Here is an 8,234-nt window from a genome sequence, read left to right as displayed (position 1 = left end):
CGGCCCAACAAATAGGAGATCAGCACTTACGGCCATACAATACTTCAAAAGGTGCAGCATTAATGCTAGAGTGATAACTGTTGTTGTACGAGAATTTGGCGTGTGGCAAATGTCTTTCCCAGGCCTTTCCAAAATCAATGACACATGCACGCAGCATGTCCTCCAAGGTCTGAATCGTTCGTTCACTTTGCCCGTCAGTCTGAGGATGATAAGCAGTACTCATGTCGAGACGAGTTCCCATGGCTTCTTGCAAAGAACGCCAAAATCTAGAAGCAAAACGGGGATCGCGATCGGAGATGATCGATAAAGGTACACCATGACGAGATACAACCTCTTTGATGTATAACTGAGCAAGTCTTTCCATTGTATCAGTTTCCTTCATCGCTAGGAAGTGTGCAGATTTGGTGAGGCGGTCAACAATAACCCAAATGGTATCGTATCCGCCCACCGTCTTCGGCAGCTTAGTAATGAAATCTATTGTGATCCTTTCCCACTTCCATTGTGGGATTTTCGGTTACTGAAGTAAACCAGAAGGTCTCTGATGCTCGGCTTTAACCTTCGAGCAAGTCAACCACTTACCAACATAAGTCGCAACGTCCTTCTTAAGATTCGGCCACCAATACTGTTCTTTAAGGTCGTGGTACATCTTACCCGCTCCAGGATGAATCGAATATCTCGACTTGTGTGCTTCATCAAGTATCAGGTTCCGTAGATCTCCATAAAGAGGTACCCAAATTCTTCCGGCATAACATCGGAGTCCAGACTCCCTAACCTCGAATCGAGAGACAAGTATGTTCAAATGTTCGTGAGATATGTTCTCCTCCTTGAGAGCCTCATCTTGGGTTACTCTGATCTGGCTGTTGAGGTTCGAATGGATGGTGATGTTCAGAGCCCTAACACGAAGAGGTGCCGTCCTCTCCTTTCGGCTTAAAGCGTCAGCTACAACATTGGCCTTGCCAGGGTGATAACGGAGTTCACAATCGTAGTCGTTGAGCGTCTCGATCCATCGACGCTGTCTCATATTCAGTTGCTTCTGATCGAAGATGTGCTGGAGACTCTTGTGATCGGTGAAGATAGTGCTCTTAGTTCCATACAAATAATGTCTCCACAATTTAAGCGCAAAGACAACGGCTCCAAGTTCAAGATCATGTGTAGTGTAGTTCTGCTCGTGAATCTTCAATTGTCGGGAGGCATAGGCAATAACTTTTGATCGTTGCATCAGTACACAACCAAAACCACTCTTCGATGCATCACAATAAACAACGAAATCGTCACTGCCTTCGGGAAGCGATAGAATAGGTGCGGTGGTTAACTTTTTCTTCAAAGTTTGGAATGCTGATTCGTGTGCAGGTTCCCAAATGAACTTCTTGCCCTTGTGAGTCAGCGCGGTCAAAGGACGCGCAATCAGAGAAAATCCTTCGATGAATCTTCGATAGTAACCGGCGAGACTTAGGAATTGGTGAATATGCGTCGGAGTAGTGGGGGTCTCCCACTTGCTGATGGCCTCAATCTTGGCGGGATCAACTTTGATACCCTGGTCGCTCACAACATGACCCAAAAATTGTACTTCCTTCAACCAAAATTCACACTTGGAGAATTTGGCGTAAAGTTGCTCTTGTCTTAAGAGTTCAAGCACTAATCGGAGGTGTTGCTCATGTTCTTCTTCGCTCGTAGAGTAGATGAGGATATCATCTATGAAGACGATAACAAACTTGTCCAAGTAAGGCTTGCAGACACGATTCATGAGGTCCATGAACACGGCAGGTGCATTTGTCAAACCAAATGGCATCAAGAGAAACTCATAATGACCATAACGGGTCCTGAATGCAGTTTTCATCACGTCACTTTCCTTCACCCTCAGCTGGTGTGATGCGGTAGCGGAGTGGTATAAAATACTATTAAATTTTACAAGGAAATACTATTAAATACGATACAATTTTACACAAGATATTTATTTATTTAGAGAATGGATATACTTAAACCTTGCTACAACACTTATAGGCAGTGTACCTAATCGTACAGTAGTGTAGTTTTTAGTAAGTCCGGTTCGTTCCACAGGGAATCTTTTTTAAACAAAGCTCAACGCTATATAAAAATACAAACATATATATAAGTAATATTATTATTATAAAGGGGGGTTTTTACCGTTTAATGACCGGTTTGTCGATTTTAAAACTTTAGTCGCAGTTAAAACCTAATGTAAAATATTAAATAAATAAAAGACTTAATTTAAAGCGTAAAATAAATAACGATAATGAAATTGCAATAAAAGTGCGATAAAATAAACTTGCGATAATTAAAAAGTACGATAATTAAAAGTGCGATTAAATAACAATAAATAAAAGTGATATAATTAGAAGTGCAATTAAATATAAAATAAAGGAAATTAAATATGAAATAAAAGAATTATGCTTATTTAAACTTCCGTAATCATGATGTTTGACGTGTTGATTTTAGTTTTATGCCCATGGGTTAATTGTCCTTTGTCCTGGATTATTTAATATGTCCGTCTGGTTTTTGTCCATAACAGTCCATCAGTCATAAATATAAAGTGCGAGTGTCCTCATCAAATTATTCTTATACCCGAAGTTAAATATTCCAACTAATTGGGGATTCGAATTGTAACAAGGTTTTAATACTTTGTTTAATGAATACAGCAGGTTATCAACTGCGTGTAAACCAAGGTTTTACTACTTTGTTAGCAATTACACCAATTATCCTTGAATGTAATTTCACCCCTGTTTTAATTATTCTAGTGGCTATTAATCCATTCCCGTGTCCGGTTAAATGAACGATTATTCGTACATATAAATATCCCACCCATCGTGTCCGATCGAGTGTATATGGTAATTTATAGGGACGCCCAATTGTAAATATTTATATTAACATTAACAAACTATCATTTAGTTAAACAAATATAAAGCCCATTAATAGCCCATAGTCTAATTTCCACAAGTGTCGTTCTTTTGTCCAAACCCCAATTATGGTACAAAGCCCAATTACCCAATTTTAGTAATTAGCCCAACATCATGATTACTTCGTTTTAAATAAGCATAATAATAACTTAGCTATGAGACATTAATGTAAAAAGGTTGAACATAACTTACAATGATTAAAAATAGCGTAGCGTTACACGGACAGAATTTCGACTTACACCCTTACAACATTCGCTAACAGACCCTTATTATTAGAATTATAATTAAAATTAAAATTAAAATATAAATTATAAATATAAATATATCGTATGAATGAGGAGAAAAAAGATGATGAAAATGATCAGATTTCGGTTTGCTTTATAGGGAGTTTCAAAACTGGGGGCTCCGCGACTCGCGGCCATTTTGGCCTTCAAACTCCGCGAGTCGCGGAGTTTGAAATTACAGCTCACAACTTTGGAGTCTTTCTCTGCCGACGGTTTTTATTTATAAATATAATATATATATATAATTAATATAATTAATTATATATTATATTATATTTATATACATAGTTAACTTGTAATTTTTAGTCCGTTGCGTCGAGCGTTAAGAGTTGACTCTGGTCCCGGTTCCGGATTTTCGAACGTCCTTGCGTACAATTTAATATCTTGTACTTTGCGTTTTGAATCTTGTACTCTTGTAATTTCGAGACGTTTCTTATCAATAATTGGAAGCTTTTTGATTGTCTTTTGTACTTTTGAGCTTTTTGGTCGTTTGCGTCTTCAATTCGTCGAATCTGTCTTTTGTCTTCACCTTTTATTATTTAAACGAATATCACTTGTAAATAGAACAATTGCAACTAAAAGCTTGTCTTTCTTGAGGAATAATGCTATGAAATATATGTTCGTTTTTAGCATTATCAAATATTCCCACACTTGAGCGTTGCTTGTCCTCAAGCAATATCGTCTTGAAATACTAGAATCACTTCTTTATTCTTCACACTTTGTACATCAGTGATTTCTATACGGTGGTAAGAACAATGGTAGTAACGATATGGTTTACAGTCCCACATGACTATAAAAATTTAGATCCATTAAGGAAATTGGATCTTTATGAAAACATTTGATCTTTTGAAAATTAAATCTAGTTTTTACCCTAGATAAGTTTTCCGGGATAACCCTTTACCGGTGTTTGCAAAATATTTTTGTGGGTTTGGTGGGTTTCAGATTTGAAAATTTTAGCTCAAAACTTATGGTTTTGTGTCAACCACTTGCTAACCTTGTATTTAGAAAGCAACACGTCCAGTTTACTTGTCCCGTATATTACCTTTCGGTAAACTACCGTCCGGTTGTAAAGGAAAGCGTTGAACAAGCAACTGTTAAGGCAATGTCCCCTGACATGCTTTTAATTATGGTTTATAACGTGTCGGATGCAATTACTATCCTTGGTAGGAGCAATAGTAAAGCTCACCCTTATAATTTTTCGGTATGGCACAAGGTCCTGTCTTTGACCACTATGCAACCACCGTTCTTACGGTTGACACCCGATTTAGTTCAGGTGACCTAATGAATTCCAGGTGAATTCCTAGGATTTTATGTTCAATGGTAATGAACGCATTGAAAATAGGGTTTTCAGAAAACAAATCGGTTTGTAATTTTGATCAAAATATTTTCTCGTTCAAGCTCAAGTTTAGATATCATTGAATTCCATGAGTTTGAATTCTCAATCTTTAAGGTCAATCTCTAGGATTGAGTAATATCAGTCTTAAAAGCTGATTTTTAATCTTTAAGGAGATTATCCTTTCTGGGGATCTGATTCATTAGTCTTATCCAGCTAATTTGCATGGTGCCCCCCCATTGTACAAGATAAATCCTTCTCATGGTTAGGATAAATTTGACCACTTGGCGACCCTGTTTAATGCTGAGGTCCGTGGATTTCCTGCTGATTTTAGTGATGACTTTTCTAGATTTTTCGTCAACCTACAGCTGGTCTGGACGACAACTTCATGACCTAAATCAAGAAGCGCGTGTCTTTTTCGGAAGACTTTACTTCCTTTTAATGATGGAATTGATTCATCGTGTAGATCCATCTCTTCTTTTCTTTCATCGGGTAAAACAGTTTAGTTTAGTCCAAAGCAAAAGTATTTTCAGTTATTTGTTACAGATATATGTGACATATGTTTAAGATAACTTGGTAAATTTTTCCACACTTGGCTTTTTATTTTCCTTTTTATCGTCCTCTATTCCATTTTAAATGAATTTTAACATTTTGGTTTGTTTCTCAATTTATGTCCTTTTTGAGGTAACAATAATTTCGGTGTTAAAACCTAGTTTTATCGTTCATAAATATATATAAACATGAATTTGAGTTCATTTAGTTGAAAATTTTTAAAAATTTTACTAGAATTGGGTAGTCAGTATATAAGACTAGGGCTGTTCTTTATTATCAGAGAGCACTAGATTCTAATACAACTACTGCTTTACTAGTATTTTTAATGGTAACCAAGTGTATAAAGTAAAAAATTTTAAAATCCGAAAGAATTTAACCCCTTCCCACACTTAAGATCTTGCAATGCCCTCATTTGCAAGAAATCAGTAACAATTTAAATTATTGAGGGTGATTTGTGTGAAAATGATTAAATTTTTACCAAAGTTTCCAAATATATTGGCGTTTGTTTGCTGAATGATAAATGGTGCACATCATTTGTTCATTCCGTCTTGTTGTTATTTCACATATATTTTGCATCTTGTCGTCAAAATTAGTTGCTTTTGCTGAACTTAATGCCAGTCTTTGAAAATGCGTTGTTTTACCCTGTTGTGTACATAAGATAAACTGCAAACATATATACATATTTTTGAAGTTTGGTATATTACCCCACATTCAAAAATTATTAAAATCTAAGAATAAAAGTTAGACAATTATAAAAATGATTACAATATTAACAAAAGTATTAAACGTATCAATAATTACAAATTACAAAAAAAAAAAAATAATAATAAGTATACTAGGGATGATACTGGTACCAATAGGGGTTCCAGGCATAACCATAGGTGCTATAGAATGCTTCGGCAGGGTCATACGTAGGATACGGTGGCTGCCTCTCTATAGACCAGGGAGGGAAGATGGGTTTCGGTGTAGGAATATAGTTTCTACCTATATGTTGGCAATGGGCTATGATTTGGTTCTGATGAACTTGCCAATCTTCAAATGCTCTCTGTCTAGCATTTTCGTATTCCTGAGAAGCTATAAACCTTTGCATTTCTTGCATCTCATTCCCCCCTCCTACATTACCTTGCTGTTGGTTTCTCTCCACCTGTGGATGTCTACCATGGTATTGTACTGCGGCGTTATTTCGCCTCTTCAAAACTTTCGCACCATGGTATACATTTAAACCTATAGTATCGCGGGGTTCTGGTTCTTCTACTAATAATCCCCCCCGACTTATATCCACACCGAGATATTCACCAATCAAAGTAATAAAAATACCACCTCCTATTATGCTATGCGGTCGCATCCCCCGAACCATAGCTGATAAATAATAACCCACACAATACGGTATACTTACAGCGCTTTGTGGGTCTCGAATACACATATGGTAAAACAAATCCTGTTCATTTACTTTTTCCTTGTTCTTACCCCTTTGTGTAATCGAATTAGCTAAAAACCTATGTATCACTCTTAATTCAGCTCTATCTATATCCAAATAAGAGTAATTTCCCCCTTTGAAACGGTGATGGCTTGTCATTTGACTCCACACACCGTGTGTATCAAAATTTTCATCTATCTTTCTACCGTTTAGTATCAATCCTCTACAATCGGCAGATGCTAACTCCTCAGGCGTATATATACGTAAAGCCTGAGCGATGTCCAGTAAAGACATGTGGCGCATCGAACCGCCTAACAAAAATCTAATAAAAGAACGATCAGTTAAACTAGCTACCCGATCATTCAACTCTATACTACATAACAATTCTTCACACCATACTTTATATACAGGTCTACGCATGGTGAATAAACGTACCCAGTCATTAAAAGAAGAATTACCATACCTCTGTACAAGTAATTCCCTAATTGGCCCGGCCAATTCTACAGCTTCTAAGGGTCCCCATTCTATGACCCTCGGTACCACAACAACCTTAGAATGAAGAGTATGCAAACCCCTTTGATATTTTGGATAATCTATCCAAAGTCTGTCAAATCTCAGGTTCGGGTGCAACTCTTCCAAGTGCATATCGGAAAAGGTCATGACTGGATGAGGTATATCCTGCTTGTAGTAGTTATCCACCTCCTGTTGTTCCGCATTCTCAGCAGGAGCATTGCGGGCTTGGGATGAAGATTCACCCCTTTCAGTCTGCAAAACACATCAAACACAAATTTTGTGCATCCAAATATGCATTAGTGTCAGCAAAATCATCAATCAAAATAATTACAATGACATTATCAATTTATATCAAACTTAAGCTCATTTTCATATTTTCATCAAATCTACACTTTTTCAAATAAGCATATACGAAAATGTTCGCCAAGTTCATAAGCATTCAACTCAAATAACATGTCAAAATAATCATTACTAGCAATTAAACAAGTCTCAAATGGCATTATCTTTTAAAAATCAAGTTCATGAATTTTAGACTTGAAAAAGTCCACTTTAATTCTCAAAATCATGTTTAGGCTCAAAGTTTGGATCATTTAACTACCTAAACATGTTACACTACTTAATTTAGCAACAATTCATGACAAAAATCGGCCATAACCTGTTTATATCAAAAAGCCCCAAATTGCTCAAGAACACAAACCCTAGATTACTTAAAATTTGAAGTTTAAGGCTTCTAATCATGTTAAACAGCATCAATCTAGGTTATACAAGCATAATACATAAACAATTTAAGCCTAATTACACTAAAAAGCATCAAAATCAAATTGGGGAAAAAATTGGCTCAAGAACACTAATTTCGGATTAAATGGTGTTTAGGTGTAGAAATTTACCGTTTTTCTTGAGTAATTCCTAGATAGCATCCTTCTCAACATGATTTTAGTAAAAGATTTGGTGATTAACGGTTAAAAATTGTGATTTTGGGGGTTTTTTCTCGGGTTTTTTCGTGCAGAATTCGCAGTATGTTTTTGTTTTGGGTTGGGACTGATCTGTTATGCGTTTATATTTTTTTTTCTGTATTTTGATTCCTCCGCGACTCGCGGTGAATTACTCTTCAAACTCAGCGAGTCGCGGAGTTTGATATTTTTTTTTTTTTTATAATCATTAACTTATAAAACAATTAAGTACTTAATTTTAAAATTTTGTTTCCCTTGTTATTTAGGAAG

This window comes from Rutidosis leptorrhynchoides, chromosome 5 (genome assembly GCF_046630445.1).
Source record: "Rutidosis leptorrhynchoides isolate AG116_Rl617_1_P2 chromosome 5, CSIRO_AGI_Rlap_v1, whole genome shotgun sequence".
In the NCBI taxonomy this organism is placed as follows: Eukaryota; Viridiplantae; Streptophyta; class Magnoliopsida; order Asterales; family Asteraceae; genus Rutidosis; species Rutidosis leptorrhynchoides.
This window is presented reverse-complemented; position numbering follows the sequence as displayed.